Below are 19,931 nucleotides of genomic sequence, written 5' to 3' on the forward strand. Positions count from 1 at the left end.
TCCATGGCCCCCTCCTCATGGAAAGTAGTTACTACTTGAGCTACGGAGGATGCTCTTTGACCGATAGCTACATAAACACATATTACACCTTGCCCTTTTTGATTGAGAATTGTATCTGTGGCTACTGCTGTTTTGCCAGTCTGTCTGTCCCCAATAATTAACTCTCGCTGACCGCGCCCTATAGGGATCATCGAATCGATAGCAATAAGCCCTGTTTGAAGAGGTTCGTATACGGAACGCCTGGAAATTATACTTGGAGCAGGAGATTCAATTAAGCGAGATTCGGAAGCTATAATTTCGCCTTTCCCATCAATAGGTTTAGCCAGAGCATTTACAACACGACCCAAGTAAGCCTCACTCACGGGTATCTGAGCAATTCTTCCTGTTGCTTTTACAAAACTTCCCTCTTGTATCATCAACCCATCGCCCATTAATACAATCCCAACATTTTTGGATTCCAAATTCAGAGCAATACCCCTAGTACCTTCTGCAAATTCGACTAATTCACCTGACATTATTTCACCAAGACCTATAATACGAGCAATCCCATCCCCCACTTGAACTACGCGACCTATATTCTCAATCCCTACTTTCCTATTATATTGTTCAATACGTTCGCGGAGAATTTTATGAATTTCGTCGACTCGAAGGGTTGCCATTAGTGTTTCTTGACTCTTTTTTCGGAAGCAAGGGGAAAAATAATGCCTAAATTCTAAACGAAAGTAGAAGTTCAAGGCCTAATTAATTTAATTATCTCTTCCATTCCAGGGACCCGAGAATGCCAATATTAGCACGAATCGTACGGAAATGTAACTCGGTATTCAAACAACTATTCAGAGTTCCTAGAGCTCCTTGTACGGCCTGTTGGAAAACCCGCTGTCGGACCTGATTCATTGCTCTTTGTTTTTCAAAATAAAGGGTTTCGTTTTTAGACTTTTCTAATTGTTCCAAACTAATAGAAGTAGCATTAATCAAATTTGCTTTTTCTCGTTCTATCTCAGAGTATCCATTCATTCGATACTCATCCGCTTCTAGTTCGACTTTCTGTAATCGAATCCGAGCTTTTTCGAGTTGCTCAATGGTCCCTCTACGCAATTCTTCTGAATTTCGAATAGTACTCAAGATCCTCTGTTTTCGATTATCTAATAAATCTTTTAATGAAAGTAGATTATTTTGTAAGTTTACAACTTTTATGATCTCTTCCCGAACCAAACATGAATCTTTCGATTCATTTGGCTCTCACGCTCCTTTTTTTTCTTTTTTTGCTATAGCTATTTCCATATCTTTTTTTTAAGTAATGAGCCTATCCTCTATCTTCTTTTTTATGTTTATATTTCAATATACCGAAACCTATATAAGACTAGATAAATATTAAGAGGACTCTTCCGCCTAGATAAAAATATATCATGGTCAGCAAAGTTGTTTCTTTATTTGTATTTGCCCTTTAGTTAATAATTTCAATTTCATTAAGAAAAACTAACTAAATAAATGGAAAATGAAAATGAATAGAATTCTTTTTTTTTTTTTTCTTCAAATCCAAAAAATTTCTCTTTTTTATACATAGGTCGTCGATTCGGCATTGGTTAAAAAAGGGCAGGGTGCCCCTTTTTTTCTAGTAAATAGTTCAAACCATTTTATCGATATGAGTGTTCTATATCAGATAAATTTTACATTAGCTATTTCCCGTTTAAATTCGGTACTAATATAGTTGTAGAAAGAGTACCTCTTTTTGCCTGGACTTCAAGCAGTTTAGCTTTAACCGTGTTAATGGTCTCACATTCTTGGTTTATAGAGAATCAAAGTTGATTTACCAATGAGTCGCGAAATGCTATGGTTCTTCCATATGATTTCTGAATTTATTCAGAAGTAATTCGTCGAGATCGTGCACCCTTTTCTTATTTATCCGAAAAATACTAAAAAATATTATAAAGTGCAGCCGGATAGATCCAATCTATTCTTGAAATAGACAACTCGCACACACTCCCTTTCCAAAAAAAATCAAAACACCAACCACTACAGTTAGATTTATTAGATTTGTTGCTAAAATATCGGTATTAAGCCCGAAACTGCCAGCGGATGGCCAGTGAGCTAAAAAAACGAAAGAATGGGTTACATTTTTCATATGCTCTCCTCTTATAGATAGGACGAACAAAGAACAAAGTTTTTCGATCACTTACTTCGCTCGCCCTTTTTTGATCGGTTTTTTTAATGCAAATAGATTCAATCTAGTAATTTCTTTTAGATTAAGTCTTAGGTCTTGTTTGACCGGTGAAAGACTTCCTTTGTTGAAATGTTCTGTTCCCAAAATTCCTAAAATAAAAGGAAAAAACTTTCCACTTTCCTAAACTAAGGACGGGAAATAAGAAGGCGAGCATATCTTCTAAATTAATCATACTCAACTCAGCCCTTCCTAGAATGGGGTATTATCCGTCCCGATAAATAGAGAATTCCAGGAATAATAAATAGGAGTAAATTAAATAAAGTATTGATATAATTGGAATTGCGGAAGCAAATACCAATTTACTAAAAAAAGAAAAAAGTATCTAATCGAAATCGAAAGAACTTTTTTTTTTAGGATTAAACAAAAGGGTTCGCAAATAAAAGCGCTAGTGCCACAACTAGTCCATAAATTGTTAAAGCTTCCATAAAAGCTAGACTAAGCAATAAAGTACCTCGTATTTTACCTTCTGCTTCTGGCTGTCTCGCAATACCTTCTACAGCTTGTCCTGCAGCAGTACCTTGACCAACTCCAGGTCCAATAGAAGCAAGCCCTACGGCCAATCCAGCAGCAATAACAGAAGCAGCAGCAATTAGTGGATTCATGGTGAGTAGTTCCTCGTGTCAAAAAAAAGAAATGGTTAAGGATACAATCAACCAATAAATTCTTACTTCTAAGCTCTATTGGGGAGAAGTAAAGTAACTAAAAAGTACAAATTGAAATCAAATTGAAATGATAATGTGAATTGTCCGAACTACATAGAAGGGAATTCCATATCCATATATCGGATTAGATAATGAATCTAACCTAGGAATATATAATATAATATCCTATATACATTTGTTTCTTCTATTTTGTTTGCATATTTTCTCATTTTCTATTGAATCGGATTCTAAAATCATTGCTTAAAGTGGAAACCCGCATAAAAGAGGACTCCACTTATAGACATTAAGGATATTATAGTATAGATCTAGCCTGACTCCACCCTCCTTAATGCATATATACTTTGAAAATTCCATAATATAGTCTATTCTATTCTCTCTCCTACAACTCTAGGCTATATATTCATACGCATTTCTAACTATTTTTTTGCAACCAAGCAGATTATCTGGAACCATGCATGAATTGAGCTAAGCTGCAAAAAAAAATACTATTTCCAAAACTAGTCAATTCAATGATGACCCTCCATGGATTCACCTATATAGGCTGCGGCTAATGTTGCAAAAATAAGAGCTTGAATACCGCTTGTAAATAATCCAAGAAACATGACCGGTATAGGGATTACTAAGGGGACTAAAGAAACAAGAACAACAACGACTAATTCATCCGCCAATATATTCCCGAAAAGTCGAAAGCTAAGCGATAATGGTTTTGTGAAATCTTCTAGGATGTTAATTGGTAAAAGGATTGGAGTTGGTTTAATATATTTCTCGAAATAGCTCAATCCTTTTTTGCTAAGACCAGCATAAAAATATGCCGCTGACGTGAGTAAAGCTAAAGCAACAGTAGTATTTATATCATTCGTGGGCGCTGCTAATTCCCCATGGGGTAACTCTATAATTTTCCAAGGTAAAAGAGCACCCGACCAATTCGAAACAAAAATAAAAAGGAACATAGTTCCAATAAAGGGAACCCAGGGACCATATTCTTCTCCAATCTGAGTTTTGCTCAAGTCTCGAATAAACTCAAGGACATATTCAAAAAAATTCTGACCGTCGGTCGGGATGGTTTGTGGATTCCGAACAGCTATGACAACTGAACCTAGCAAGATAGTAATTACGACCCAAGAAGTGATGAGTACTTGGGCATGAATTTGGAAACCTCCTATTTGCCAATAGAAGTGTTGGCCTACTTCTACACCCGATATATCGTATAACCCCTTGAGTGTTTTAATGGAACAAGGTATAATATTCATATTGTCCTCTGATAAAAATTGAACTTCAAAAAAGGAATTCTTTTGATTCAACCATCTCTTTCTCAACTCAGCAACTTGAAGTATTAATCTTATATTTAGGATACCAAGAAAGCACATCAGATCATAATATATATCAATACCCTCTAATATATATCAATATTCCCCTTCTTTTTTCTATGCAAAACAAATTCTATGCAAAAAAAAAAGATATAGTAAGTGATTCCATAAATCTACGCAGTTGCCCAAGAATTCACTATATTCTTAATCAACGATTTCTTATATAGAGAGAACGGCCCTCACAAATTGAAAATACTAATTTGTTAAGAATCAATCGAATTGAAGTCATAGTGTCATCGTTGGCTGGAATCGATATATTCGCGAGATCCGGGTCACAATTTGTATCGACTAAAGAAATAGTGGGAATCCCCAAAATGGCACATTCCCGAAGAGCTATATACTCTTTTTGCTGATCAAGGACGATCACAATGTCTGGCAATCTCGTCATATATTTGATCCCGCCGAGATACCTTTGCAAGGTAGATAATTTTCTCTTCAAGATTGCCACATCTCTTTTTGGGAGATGGTGGAATTTTCCCATTTTTTCTTCTGCTCTTAAGTCTCTAAATTGAGAAAGTCTAGTTTTCGTAATCGACCAATTCGTTAACATACCACTGAACCACTTTTTATTAACATAATGACAACGAGCCCTTATTGCAGCTGATGCTACTAAATCTGTTGCTCTTTTTTTGGTACCAACAATTAAGAAACTTTTTCCCTGACTTGCTGCATCAAAAACTAAATCACAAGCTTCTGATAAAAAACGAGCCGTTCTAGCGAGATTTATAATATGAGTACCTTTACGCTTTGCCGAAATGTAAGGGGCCATTTTAGGATTCCATTTCTTAATACCATGACCAAAATGAACTCCTGCTTCTATCATCTCTTTCAAATTAATGTTCCAATATCTTCTTGTCATTTTTTCCACACTTCCTTCTTTTTTTTTAATCCTACCATTCCATTACGGAATTTAGTTCTTTTTGAAGATTAAGAAAGATCCGAAATAGCTTGAAATAAATAATAATTGTTCCAATAATAATTGTTCCGAGAGAACCTTGTACTAAGAGTTGGCCATTGATACATGGTATAAACATAACCTTAATGAATTAACTGACTTGTTTTACTTATTAAAATAAAAATCTTAAAAATCTAAAATTTGACCTGTTAGTGTTCTAAGTTCAAAAGTCTAGTAAAGTAAAAAATATGTTTTATGTATCCTTAAATGATATAGGGTTAAATGTTAAATGGGGGTTCTTATGTCTCATAAAAATTGTTTGTTACGTCAGAATCTGAAGAAACTAATTCTGTATGGAGAAACAAAAAATCTCTCATTTCCGACGCGAATAGATTTTTTTTTTTTATTTCGAAATAAAGGTTCTTGTCTTGTGGGGAACGATGCACAAATTTTTGGAATCCGGTACCAACTGGTATAATCCCCCCCAGAACTACGTTTTCTTTCAAGCCTTTCAACCAATCAATGCGACCTCGTAGGGCAGCTTTTGCTAAAACTCGAGCAGTTTCTTGAAAACTTGCTTCAGATATGAAACTTGGTATTCAGGGAAGCCCTTGTTATTCCCAATAAGATTGCCCGATAATAGATCGATTCATCCAAAGCTCGTCCTGCTCGTTCCGCTCGCAATAGTCCGATTAATTCCCCAGGCGAAAAAACATTAGACATTCCATCTTCGGAAACCCGCACTTTTGATGTTACTTGGCGTATAATAATCTCTATATGTCTATTATGGATCTGTACCCCTTGGGATCGATAAACCTTTTGGATTTTATTAACCAAAGAGATACGACTTTGGGCTATGGTTAGCTCAGCTCCAATCAAGAATCCCCAAGGGACCCCAAGAATTCTTGGTATACGCTCATTCCAATCCTCAATTCTCCTTTCGAGATTCGGGGATAATGAATCAATTGAACGCGCTTCAAAGATTTGTTCCACTTTTGGAAGACCTTGCGTTATGTCACTAGATCTCGATTTTTCATATATAAACGTAACTAACCTATCTCCCTTGTAAAGGATTTCTCCATAATGACCATTAACAGTTGCTCCTGTAGTGGCCAAATAAGGTTTAGCTGCTCTTATAACAAAGGAATTCATATTTACAATGAAAATTTGACCGGATTTTTTTATGTGCGATTTAAATAGACATACATTTTCACAAATAAATTGTCCAAGGTGAATTATTGCCAATGTCTCTTCCCAAGAATCATGATGGACAAAGTGACAATTCAAAAGGAATGGATCCAACATTATGTTACTATCGAAATTAGAAATCCTTTTATTTTCATCTATTAAAGAGTATTTAAGTTCTTGAAGTACTTGGAAGGTTTGTTTTAAATTGTCAACGAACAAATATTTTTTTAACAGGATTTTATTATGCGTTAGTAAATAGTAAGATGAAGAAAAATGCGATATACTAGCTACAATAGCGCCTAAGGGCCCAAAAATTTCTCGAATAGGAATTCTAGGATTCCATTCTTTTATCGCATTGGGATGTTTTGAATTCTTGAATAAACCAATTCGAGAACAGTTGGATGCCGACAAAATCATCAAAGAGTGGTATTCTTTATTTCGATTCAACAAAGTGCCAATAGCTTCTGGATGTTGGCTAAGTGATTCAATCTTCGCCTTGGAATAAAAAGAATTGATATTGGCGCGATCTAACCTATTATGGGGAATCGGTCCTGCACTTGTCCTACCATACCTTTTTCGTGTATACGAAATAGTGGACTTGACTAACTCAATTCTTAGGAAATCGCGAATAAGATCATTTGCTCTTACCTCAACAAGGGAAGCACCAGCCTTTTCTTTTTCTTCTTGTTCCCAATTCACTACTAAGCAAGTTCTAACAAATTGACTATTTGTGTGATAAATTCTTTGAGTTAACTTGCTATTTTCATGAGAAATAAAATTGACAAGTCGAATTTGGAGATTATTTTCTTCTTGCAAGAGATCCTGCGGGAAAAGTGTTGCTAAATTTCTTCCTTCGTCCATTTCATATGCCACTGTAGGGCGAACGGAAACAAAATACTTTTCCTTGCTCTTGAGAATTTTTTTCCGTTGAACATAGACCCAATTTTTCCTTTTTTTTGATTCCTTAGAATCTTTTTTTTGTCTTTCTGGCGGTATCAAACAGCCACCTAATATCTTATCCGCCTCTTCAGGAAAATGAATATCTCCGGAAAATATTTTGAGTTCCGTATGGCTTTTTTTTCTCTTCACTCGGACCAGTCCGCCTAGTCGACTTCTTGTATTTTTTGTGAGTTGTGTATTCACTCCAATAATACTATTGTCAAGTATCTTTAGGGATGAAGATCTCGGCAAGATATGAAGTTCTTGAAGAATGAAAAAAAACCGATCTACTTCTTTTTGGTATTTTAGACTAAATTCTTTTGTTCCTCGATGCTCAATCAAACCCTCTTTTTTTAAGATGGAATCTTCCTCTGGGCTCTCGTATTCGTCCTCTGAATCTTCTTCTGAGTCTTCCTCTAAAGTACCATATTTTTCCTCTGCGCTTTCCCCGGGGCTGCCATATTCGTCTTCTGAGTCTTCCTCTAGAGTTCCATATTCGTCCTCTTGGGTCCTATATTTGCTCTCTGGGCTCCCATATTCCTCTTCTGAGTCTTTCTCTAAAGTCCTATATTCGTTCTCTGGGTTCCCATATTCGTTTTCTGGGCTCCCATATTCGTCTTCTAGGGTTTCATATTCGTATTCGTCTTCTAGGATTCCATATTTAGATTCTTCTAGGGTTTCATATTCATATTCGTCCTCTCGGGTCCTGTATTCGTCTTCTAGGGTCTCATATTCCTCTTCTGAGTCTTCCGCTCGAGTCCTATATTCTTCTTCTAGGGTCCTATATCTAAATTTAACAATTCCTGAACCCTTTTTATCTTTTCTGTATCGGGGATCGTCAAAATAAGCAAAAATAGTATTTCTACGTAAAACACCCATAAGGGGGATTTCAATCGAAATCCCAAAACAGGATATTAGTTCTTTCTCTTGTTCTTGATGATATTGTAATGGAATGACGAACCTATTTCTTCGCTTTTTCGCCAACAAATCTGAATTATCTTGAAAAATAGAAGGATAGATAAAATTCCAATGGCCATTGGACATGATTCGATCCGACGTTGAATAATCAAGAATTTCCCTATCTTTTTTACCATAAGTATTCATTTGATCTTGATCCTTGTGGAGTGAAAAAGACGCTATACTGGATCTGCACATACTTACTGACAATATCCATAAATGGCTTGTTTTTGGTAATCGGCGAAGATTACCATATTGATATTCGGGCGCATGGTAAACATCAGTACTCCAGTGCATTTCGCCGTCTGATTCAGAATAAATATGCTTTTGTACCCTTTCTTTAAAATGTAAAGTGGACGTTCCGGCACGAATCTCCGCAATTACTTGTTCGGATTTTACATATTGATCATTTTGCACTAGAATCAAGCTTTTTGAGGGAATATTCACACTATATAGAATATCTTGACTCTGAATAGTTACATGCAAGTCTATATAACATAGAAAAGCAGGCTGCCCATGACGGGTACGTGTGGGGTGAACCAAATTCTCATTGAATTTTATTTTTCCATTCGAAGGGGATCGTACAAGGTCGGCAGTACCCCCTGTGAATACTCCGCCAGTATGAAAAGTTCTTAATGTTAGTTGAGTCCCTGGCTCCCCAATTGATTGACCTGCAATAATACCTACGGCTTCTCCCAATTCGACCAGATCACTATGAGTAGGACTCCGGCCATAGCATAATTGACAGATCCAAGAAGTGCTTCGGCAAGTAAAGGGGGTTCTAATATATATTGGTTGTGCTCGAAATGGTTGTGCTCGAAAGGCAGTTATGAATCGATTGACTAATCCAATTCCAATATCTTGATTTCGCGCGGCAATGCATCGTGAACCGATATATATATCGTCTGCTAATACACGACCAATTAGTGTTTGGACAAAAAGTTTTTCCGTCATCCCATTTTGAGGACTTACAGAAATACCTCGGATAGTACCACAATCTCTTCTACGCACAATAATATGTTGAACTACTTCAACAAGTCTACGTGTAAGATATCCAGCATCTGCTGTTCGCACAGCAGTATCTACAACCCCTTTGCGGGCTCCATAGCAGGAAATTATATATTCTGTCAAAGAAAGTCCCTCGCGTAAATTGCTTTGAATAGGTAAATCAATCATTTGTCCTTGAGGGTCCGACATTAATCCTCTCATACCTACTAATTGGTGTACTTGAGATGCATTTCCTCTGGCTCCTGAAAAAGACATTAGATAGACTGGATTAGAAGGATCCGTTATCCGAAAATTTGAATTCATTTCTTGTTTCAAATATTCACTTGTCGCATACCATATCTCAACAGATTGGCGTAATTTTTCTACCGCGTGTACAGCCCCATAATAATAGTGTTTCTCCAAAAGAAAACTCTGTTGTTCCGCGTCTTGGACTAACCATCCCTTAGAGGGTATTGTTAAAAGATCCTCGATTCCTAACGAAATCGATGTAGTAGTGGCTTGATGGAAGCCCAGAGTCTTTAGTTGATCCAGTATATGGGATGTATATCCCATTCCAAAATGATCTATTAATCTGCTAATAAGTCGTTTCATACCAGTTCCGTCTATCTCTTTATTATGAAAGACCAGATTGGCCCGTTCCGCCATACATAAGTACCCCCTTTTCGGCTGAGTAGGATTCGACAATTGCTGAGTAGGATTCGACAATGGGCCTGAGTCAGTGATTCGAAAATTTAATTAACTTAATTGCCTCAATCTCAATCTGGATTCGCGTGGCAAATAATGATGATACTAGGGAAATCGGAATGCCCCCCGAAAGGGGAGGGGCATCGCCGAATCTAACTTTCTTGTTTAGGTAGTGTATGAATAGGCCTGACTAAATCCTTGTATGGCTTCCTCTATTTCTCTATAAAAAGAAATATGACCAAGAGTGGTTCGAATGTATATCGAACGAATTTCTTTTTTTCTATTTCCCATTATTAGATAGTGGGCATAAATCTCATGATAAGTCCCCAAAGATTCATATTGAACTTCAATCGGAACTTCTCTTGACCCAATGACGCGTTGATCCAGGTTCCATCGTAGCCACAAGGGACTATCTAAACTGATTAGTTTTTGTCTATAAGCTCCCAGTGCATCATAAGAACTAGAAAAATGGGGTTCTTTATCTTTCCTATATTTAAAATTATTATTATTATTGTAATTTACTTTTAGATTTGGGTAGTTTCTGCAACTATTATATCTATTTGCACAAATACCTCGACGCTTTCCAATCGTTAATACATAAAGCCCGATAAGCATGTCTTGGGTTGGTACGCAAATAGGATCCCCAATAGCGGGAGATAAGAGATTCATATGAGAAAACATAAGTAAACGGGCTTCTGCCTGAGCTTCCAAGGATAAAGGTAGATGAACAGCCATTTGATCTCCATCAAAGTCCGCATTGAAACCCTTACACACTAATGGGTGTAAAGAAATAGTACGCCCCTCTACTAAAGTGGGTTGAAAGGCCTGTATGCCTAATCTATGCAGGGTAGGTGCTCTATTTAACAGTACAGGATGTCCCCGCATAACTTCTTGAAGTATTTCCCATACAATGGGTTCTTTTTCCCAAATTTTCCTTTTAGCAATCCTTACATTAGAAGTGGCGCGTTTCGTGATTAAATCGCGAATTACAAATAGCTGAAAAAGCTTTATTGCTATCTCTAGAGGTAATCCACATTGATGTAATGAAAGCGAAGGACCCACAACAATGACAGAACGCCCCGAGTAATCGACCCGTTTCCCAAGCAGAGTCTCGCGAAACCTTCCCTCTTTACCTTCAATTACATCTGAAAGTGATTTGTATACTTTATTGTGACCATCCCTCGTCGGTTGCCCGCGGGACCCACTATCAAGAAGTGTATCCACGGCTTCTTGTACCAATTTTTCCTGGCACATTACTAAATCTGCTGGCGCTAATTCACTTCTTTTTAATAGATAGGCAAGATTGTTGTTCCGACGGATAACTCTCTTATAAAGTTCATTAATGTCTGAAGTCACTACTTTATCTCCAGACCTATAAACAATAGGTCTCAATTCGGGAGGAAGAACCGGTAATAAGCACAAAACCATCCATTCTGGTTCTACATTTGTTTGAATAAAATGTTTCGCCAATTGCATGCGTCTAATCAAAAAAACTTTTCTTATTCGTCTTTTTCTATCTTCCCACTCATCTCCACTATACCCCTCGTCTTCTAATTCCTTCCATTCGACCAAAGAATTCTCTATAATAATTCGCAAATCCAAATCTGCTAATTGTTCTCTAATAGCACCTGCTCCTGTCGCAATTTCCCGATTTCGAAATGTTGCAAAGCCTGGGGTAGAAAAAAAGGGAGAAATGCTGTGGTTACAGGATGCAATTTCCTCTTCGAATAAACCTCGTAATCGTAAAAAAGTGGGTTTTTTAGTGCTGGGCCTAGCAAAAGAGAAATCGCCGTATACTAGGCCCTCCAACTTCTTAAGAGGTTTATCTAAAAGATTCGCGATATAACTAGGAAGACCTTTCAAATACCACACATGAGTCACGGGACATGCGAGTTTGATGTATCCCATTTGATATCTTCGTATCCGAGAATCCACAAATTCGACCCCGCATTTTTGGCAAAATCTTTCGTCTTCGTTTTCAGCTCCGCTCGCTCGAGAATTGCCACAAGCGCAAATCCCGCTTTTTATGGGTCCAAAGATTCTTTCGCAAAACAATCCATCTTTTTCTGGTTTATCGGTTTTATAATGAAAAGTAGAGGGCCTTGTGACTTCGCCAACGACTTCTCCATTAGGTAGGTTTTTGTTAGCCCAAGCCTTTATTTGTTGAGGGGAAACGAGTCCAATTTGAAGTTGTTGATGTTTATATTGGTCAATCATAAAATAGAAATAAGAAAAGAATTTATATTTATTCCGATCAAACTTCCTCCCTATTAACCTGGAAGTTCTTTTCAGATACAAGGAAATGATTCAGTTCTAGAGCCAAAGATCGTAGTTCTCGAACGAGCACTCGAAAAGATTCTGGAGGATCCTCATGATTAGGTATTCTTTTTCCCCAGATCGTAGCATTAAGTATTTCTTGGCGAGCTATAAGATGGTCAGATTTATAAGTAAGTATCTCTTGTAAAATATGAGCAACACCAAATCCTTCTAAAGCCCAAACTTCCATTTCTCCTACTCGTTGTCCCCCTTGCTTGGCTCTTCCTCTAACCGGTTGTTGTGTAACAAGTGAGTAGGGCCCAGTAGAACGCCCATGAATTTTCTCATCAACTTGATGAATTAATTTTAAGATATAGGACTTCCCTATTAGAACAGGTTGCTCAAAGGGGTCGCCTGTTCTTCCATCAAATATTCTGCTTTTTCCCGGGTACTCGGGTTCAAATACCCATGGATTTTTTGTTTCTTTACTGGCTTCATATAATTCTGAAAACACAAGTTTTCTTGAAGCCTCTTGCTCATATCTCTCATCAAAGGGTGCTATTCTATAATGTTTCTTTAGCAGATCCCCCGCTAATCCGAGCGAGCTTTCAAATATTTGTCCCACATTCATTCGGGAGGGTACTCCTAAGGGATTGAAGACCATATCAACGGGTGTTCCATCTTGCAAATAGGGCATATCTTGCCTAGGCAAAATTTTGGAAATGATCCCTTTATTCCCATGTCTTCCGGCTACTTTATCCCCAACTTTGATTTCACGTTTCTGTAAAATATATACACGAACCATTATGTCGAGCGGGTCCCTTTGGATCCATTTCACATCGATAACGCGCCCTCTTCCACCTATAGGTAATTTCAGAGAAGTTTCTTTTGAAGTGGAAACCTCAAGGCCAAATATGGCCCGTAATAATCCAGCTTCCGCGATATAAGATGATTCGCTCGCTATCTGAGGCGTTAATTTACCTACTAAAATATCACCAGTTTCTACCCAGGATCCCAACCTAACAACTCCATTTCTGTCCAAATTGCGGAGTAAATGTTCTTCTAGATGTGGTATTTCTTTAGTGATTTTTTCAGCGGAGCCCTGGCTTGTCGTATCCGTCTGAATTTCATATTTCCGGATGTGAAAAGAGGTATAAATATCTTCATATACCAAACGTTCGCTAATTAGTACTGCGTCTTCAAAATTGTAACCTTCCCATGGCATATAAGCTACTAATACGTTTTTTCCTAAAGCAAGTTCGCCCCCAATTGTAGCAGCTCCTTCTGCTAAAATTTGTCCTTTTTTAATGGATTTACCCCGTGGAACCCGGGGTTTTTGGTGCATACAAGTATTTTTGTTAGAGCGACGGTGGTTAACTAAAGGAATACTTATAGTCTTCCCACTACTTGATAAAAGTATCTTATGACTATCAGTAGAAATGATCTTTCCCTCGCGTTCGGCTATAATGGAAACCCTCGAATCTAGAGCTGTTTGGCGTTCCAATCCAGTTCCAACAATGCATTTCTCGGACCGAGAAAGCGGAACTGCTTGGCGCTGCATATTAGAACTCATTAAAGCCCGATTCGCATCATTGTGCTCAATAAAAGGAATGAGAGAACCCCCAATAGAAAAATATTGGAAAGGAAAAATACTTCTAACATGAATCTGTTCCCATGCAATAGTCAAGAATTCTTGACGGTATCTAGCCGGAACAACCTGTTCTTCCTGAATACCTTGATTCAAGGACAAAGAATTTCCTGCTGCTATCATATAATATTCATCTCTATTTGGTGATAGATAAACCACCTGTCTCTCTTTTTTTTCTTTTGCTTTCTCAGCAGATATTTCATAAAACGGACTCTCTATGGATCCCCACAAGTGATCAATTCTCGCATGAATTGTTAAGGATCCAGTAAGTCCAACATTGATTCCTTCAGACGTGTCAATTGGACAAATACGCCCATAGTGACTCGGATGAATATCTCGGCTCCGAAAACTTGCGGTTCTCCCCGTCAACCCTCCAGGACCTAAACAACTCACTTTTCGCCCATGAACAGTTTGTGTCAATGGATTCGTTTGATCAAAAACTTGAGATAACGGGTATGTGCCAAAAAAGGTCTCATAAGTAGTTATTAATAAAATTGAAGTTGAAGTTGGAGTTACCAAAGTTTGGGGAGTCGGTTTCGATTGACGTATGAATACTCTACGAATAGTTTTTTGAACTGCATGTTGTAAACGACCAAGAGCCAATCCGAATTGATCTTGTAACAGATCCGCAACCGAACGAATACGTTTATTTTTCAAGTGATTCATATCGTCATCGTCAAGTATACCCGTTCCAAATTTCATTCCAATCAAATGATCCGTAGCGGCCAATACATCTCGTGGTAACAAGAATGTATTGTTCTGAGGAATATCAAGATTAAGTCTCCGATTCATATTTCGTCGACCAATCCTTCCTAATTCACATTTTTGTTGAAAAAATTTCTTTTGTAATTCCTCGCATAAGGACTCCGAAAATACCAGGTCCCCACCTACACAAGCAAATTGTTGATAAAACTCCAAAATAGCTTTTTCTTTTGACTCAATCCTCTTCTTCTCTTTAGCATTCGGGAAAGACAAGAAAATTTCAGGGTAGGAAACATTATCCAGAATTTCTCTTAGATTCGAACCCATAGCTGATGATAGAACTAGAATAGATATCTTTTGTTTTCTACTCACGCGAGCCCATATCCTTTCTTTTTTATCAATTGCTAATTCCGATCTCTCCCCCCCCAATCTGATATTATAGTGCCAGTGTAGATAGAAATTCCCTTATGATCTAATTCCGAGCGGTAGTAAATACCAGGACTTAGCAATATTTGATTGATCACAATTCGGTATATTCCATTTATAATAAAGGTTCCTAAGGAATTCATTATAGGAATGTTTCCGATAGAAATGGTTTGCTTTTGCACATCGAAACCAAAAATTAATCTCGCAGATACATATAATTCGGAAGAATAGGTGAGTGATTCATACACAGCATCTCTTTCTTTTATCGAGGGTTCTAGCAGTTGATATCCTTTCGCAAATAATTGAAATGCAATTTCGTGATCTGGATCTTTAATTGTTGGAAACTTGTCAAGTTCTTCTGCCAAGGCTTGATTAATGAACCTACAAAATCCCTCGAATTGGATCTGACTAAATCCGGGTATTGTGGACATTCCCTCGTTTCCATTCCGGAGCATCTTAATCTTAAGTTTCCTGTTTATCAAAGAAAAATTCCATTATCAGCTCACTCTTCATCAATCCCTATGGATCGATCTAGCAATCATGGAATCTATATTCTGTTTACTGAATCACATGAAATTCTAGGGAACTCCACATACGTATTTCATATATGTATTTCATACATATGAATAGAGACCATTTGGACGAAAGTTCGAGTTTGCCAGGGGTACAAATGAAATGAAAATGAATTGATAAAACATTCCTACAAAAAAAATTCTGCCACTTATACTTTATGTTATGATATTCTAATCAGATTGGATGGCAAAGATTTCTCATTTTATCTCCTTTCTATGAATGTAATAAAGCCGTAATATAATATACTAGAAAGTTTGACTTTACTTCGATTTAGAATAGCGTGCTTACTTTAATTTCTCAAAATAATTTGAGGGTTCTTTTTTATTTCGGATCGGAGTAGTATAATTGCTAGAAAATTCAGTATTTCATTGTGGAATTCTAAAATAAAGTAAGTCCCTTTTTTAAGTACATGCCAATCTAGTTATCCACCTCTCCCCATATCCATGCTTTTCTTTTATCGTAATTTCACTTGGGTACGCCAAGATAGTCAGGTTATACTCTATATCAGAGCAAATTTCCTTTTTTTATTCAAGATATTTAATTTAATACTTTGAAAAATTAAAGCATGATTCCCCATAGAGATATGTACATAAAGGGGATCTTTGGATAATAATGCTGTTCGGACCTAAAGTTTACCTATACACGGATTAAGCATAAAGCCATAATATTTTATTATGCCATTGAAGGGGGGGGAGATAATACCGATTTAAGAGTAGTTCACTACTGCAATAAAAAAAAGAGAATTCTAGTTAACGGTTCCAATTTATTCTGAATTTTGCAGCCTGTGAATAGAAATCCACTTTTTCTTCTTTTTCATCTCAATAGAAAGAAATGGGAAGTTTTATTGTGTTAACAATGTATGTTTTAAGATAGAATCTATCGAGGAGAATAATAGAAACTGGATCAAAAAAAGCAGGAATAGATTTTTTGAAAAAGATTGGAAAAAAGTAAGTAGAATTATATTCAAAATAAAAGGGGCTTTTCGTAAGAAAACGTGGATGAATACTTGCTGTTTTCTAGATTTTTGATCGGATTTTTTGGCGGCATGGCCAAGCGGTAAGGCAGGGGACTGCAAATCCTTTATCCCCAGTTCAAATCTGGGTGCCGCCTGATCAATAAAATACTTAGGTTTTTTTTATAGTGCTGATCGAATTCGATAAATTTTTACTTCGCATAAGTTCGGGCAAGAGAGTAACTGGGCCTGCCGATACTGGGTTTAGAGAAACCATACCATAGTTCTATCCTCAAACTAGGGTTAGGGTTTGTTTTGACGGTAGTGGCCAAAATGGTTATCAATAGGGGTGAGGTAGTGTTTCCTTATTCTTTTATTATATGAATTTGAATTGGTTCTTAATTGAGATTCGATTTGATAATTTTAAAATACGAGGATAAGATGTCAGAAATCTTGGTATCCAAAGAAAGGTCCCTAAGGGGCATTCTTTTTTTTTTTCAATCTAAGATTCAAGAAGGGACTCCACGAAAGAATATCAAGACTTACTAATTATTATACATTTTTTTATCGTACATCTTATGTTACCTACATACACTAAAGTAAGGACTACTTAATTCTAACGAGAATCAGATTAAATAGGTCGATCAAAAATCAATTTAGGAGTTGTATTATGGATAAAATCTCTTCATTCTTTCATAGAATGATACAAAGCAAGGCTGCAGGGTTTAGGTCAAAAATAAACATTAGGTAAGGTAGGTATCCAATAAATATTTATCTATCGATAATTTTATGGTATATTCGGGCGTCCTTTGCTTAAAAAAAAAAAAAAGAGTAACAAAAGGAATAAAAAATCTTCCTATTCCCGCTTCTTCTATTCAGGACATCATTCCCGTACTCTTTCTTTTTTAAGGAAAAAAGGGCTATAGTATCTCGTATTTTTAATGCTCTCTAATTCTACCAGAATTCCTATAAGAATTTGTTAGGAGTAAATTCCTTGAACTGATTGATCCATGGCCTTAGGGCGGAATCCCTTTTTGACTCTGTACCCTTGATTCCACTATGATTATTGATCAATAGTAGAATAATCCCTTCATAGAAATAGGAGACATAATTTAGATGGATATAGTAAGTCTCGCTTGGGCTGCTTTAATGGTAGTCTTTACATTTTCTCTTTCACTAGTAGTATGGGGAAGGAGTGGACTCTAGGGATACTACTAATTGATTAAGTAATCAAATTGTTGTATCAATTCTTTTCTTTAATGGATCATTTTGCATTAATCATTTTGTCAAACGTTATTCTTTAATCTTTTTCTTTAGTTTTGTTTCACTCCTGTAAGAAACTCTTGTATTGTAAGTTGTAATGTAAGAAAGAGCCATTATACCAATTCAGAATTTCTACTAGAAATGACGAATGGTTAAAAAAAGTTCTATACATAAGAAAATTAGACTTTCTTCCACGGAACTATTCACGGCATATCACACATTTTCCATTTCCTTTTACTTTTTACTATAGTCTATTCTTCATATTATTTTTCTTTCCTTCCATGGATTCTTTGGTCAAGAATTGTCTTAGATTTTTTTATTTTGACCTGATTGAAATTAAGTGGATGCAATGAAAAAAGAAATTGAATTAGACTACTTAACTATTTCAATCTACTAATCTATTCTATGTAGATTCAAAGATAATATAATAGAAAGAATCTAAAGTGTCGTAGAAAAAACTATATGTAGTTCTTTCTACCACACTTTAAGATTCCAACCAGATCCTTTCATTTAAGACTTGGATTTTTTTTATTTAATCCCTTTTTAATTTCTTCAATGATTAATTGGAATTCCAATTAATTATTTTGGCTGACTGTTTTTACATAAATAATAAGTAAAAAAGAAGTAGGAACTAGAATGAACAGTGCAGTAGCAATAAATGCGAGAATATTGACTTCCATAACCTCTTTATTTTTTATTTTCACAATAACTCGGGATGTAATCCCATGGAGAGGAAAAAGGGGTATCTTGTAAATTCAAGGGTAGGGCTTGCATTCTGATAATACTGAATCAATTCAATATTATGAATATCGGATCTATCAAATCAATTCATGGATGAGAGTTATATTTCACGGATGAGAGTTATATAGTATAACATAGGAAGATCCTCTATCCACACTAAGACCAAAATGGGTTTTTTGATTGGATTAGGAATTCCCTCTTTTTTAATCCTTTTCTACTTTTTCTTTTCTATATCTCTAACCCACGAGCTTTCTTAATCTTATACTTTCTTAATCTTATACAATTTCCCTTCCTTTTTCTTATAGTTATACATACAATTATGTATGTATTATATGACCAACTTTCACTTTCTATGGGTCACATAGACATCCAAATAAGCAGTAGAAGTGAGATGGGGAAAAGAGGTCTGAAATAAAAAGGGAATACGATTTATGTATGGATTCCGGTAAAATACCGGTACTCTATTCCATAAGAGTGGAATAGGAAATTAAGATGAGGATGGTATCATCATAAAGAAAGATAGAGTAATATAATATCCTAAATTCTACTAATCCACATATCGTATGTGTGTCTTTCTTTATCGATTGGGAGTAGTGAAAAAAAAATTCCTATATGCCCTCCCTCCCTCTTTAATGAGAGATGCAAAATAAAAAAGTGAAGTAAGGGTGCCCTGTGGGTATTTGATCTTGCTCCCTGCCCCTTTTTTTCATGGAAAAAGGAAATATCAATTTCTCCATTCATTGAACCCTAGTTCGGGACTGACGGGGCTCGAACCCGCAGCTTCCGCCTTGACAGGGCGGTGCTCTGACCAATTGAACTACAATCCCCGCGGGGTGTATGGCATACCCATTCTTAAATAGAACCATAAGAAGATTCGATTCGTCTTTCGTACTCTAAGAAATAGACGAATCATATACTACATACCCACATATTATATTATACGTGGGTATAGTGAGAGTGACATAACTAGTATGTCGTGATTTTTTATCACTAAAAATGGATAATAATCCAGCCTTCAATAAGAAAAACTCTTTTGTTTGTAAGAAAGGAATGAGAGAGATATGGATTAGAAAAAAAAATTTCCCTTTTTTCTTTATCTTTTATTTCTATAGATCAGACATTTTATTTTATGGAAGAAAAACAAAAGGATTTAGTTCATACTCACGAAGCCCTAGATTTTTGGTTTGGGCCGAGCTGGATTTGAACCAGCGTAGACATTGTCAACGAATTTACAGTCCGTCCCCATTAACCACTCGGGCATCGACCCAGGAAGAATTTATTCTAGGGTTTTTGCTAATCTATGATTAACCTCCTTTCATAATACTCCCTACCCCCAGGGGAAGTCGAATCCCCGCTGCCTCCTTGAAAGAGAGATGTCCTGAACCACTAGACGATAGGGGCATCACTAGACGATAGGGCCATATACAACCGCTCGTGATTATACTATAA

At 36.5% G+C, this 19,931-nt stretch overlaps 2 non-coding genes across 2 annotated transcripts; one reads left to right on the forward strand and one right to left on the reverse strand.

Annotated features, from left to right (window-relative positions):
• Window positions 1–16,565: 16,565 nt before the first annotated feature.
• On the forward strand, window positions 16,566–16,636 carry TRNAC-GCA (transfer RNA cysteine (anticodon GCA)). Its single transcript has one exon. It is a non-coding gene; the product is annotated as a tRNA-Cys (tRNA).
• A 3,031-nt stretch (window positions 16,637–19,667) lies between these two features.
• Window positions 19,668–19,749, reverse strand: TRNAY-GUA (transfer RNA tyrosine (anticodon GUA)). Its single transcript has one exon. It is a non-coding gene; the product is annotated as a tRNA-Tyr (tRNA).
• Between the last annotated feature and the right edge of the window lie 182 nt (window positions 19,750–19,931).

This window comes from Triticum urartu, unplaced genomic scaffold (assembly GCF_056163025.1).
Source record: "Triticum urartu cultivar PI428250 unplaced genomic scaffold, HENAU_Tu73 scaffold2, whole genome shotgun sequence".
Classification (NCBI taxonomy): Eukaryota; Viridiplantae; Streptophyta; class Magnoliopsida; order Poales; family Poaceae; genus Triticum; species Triticum urartu.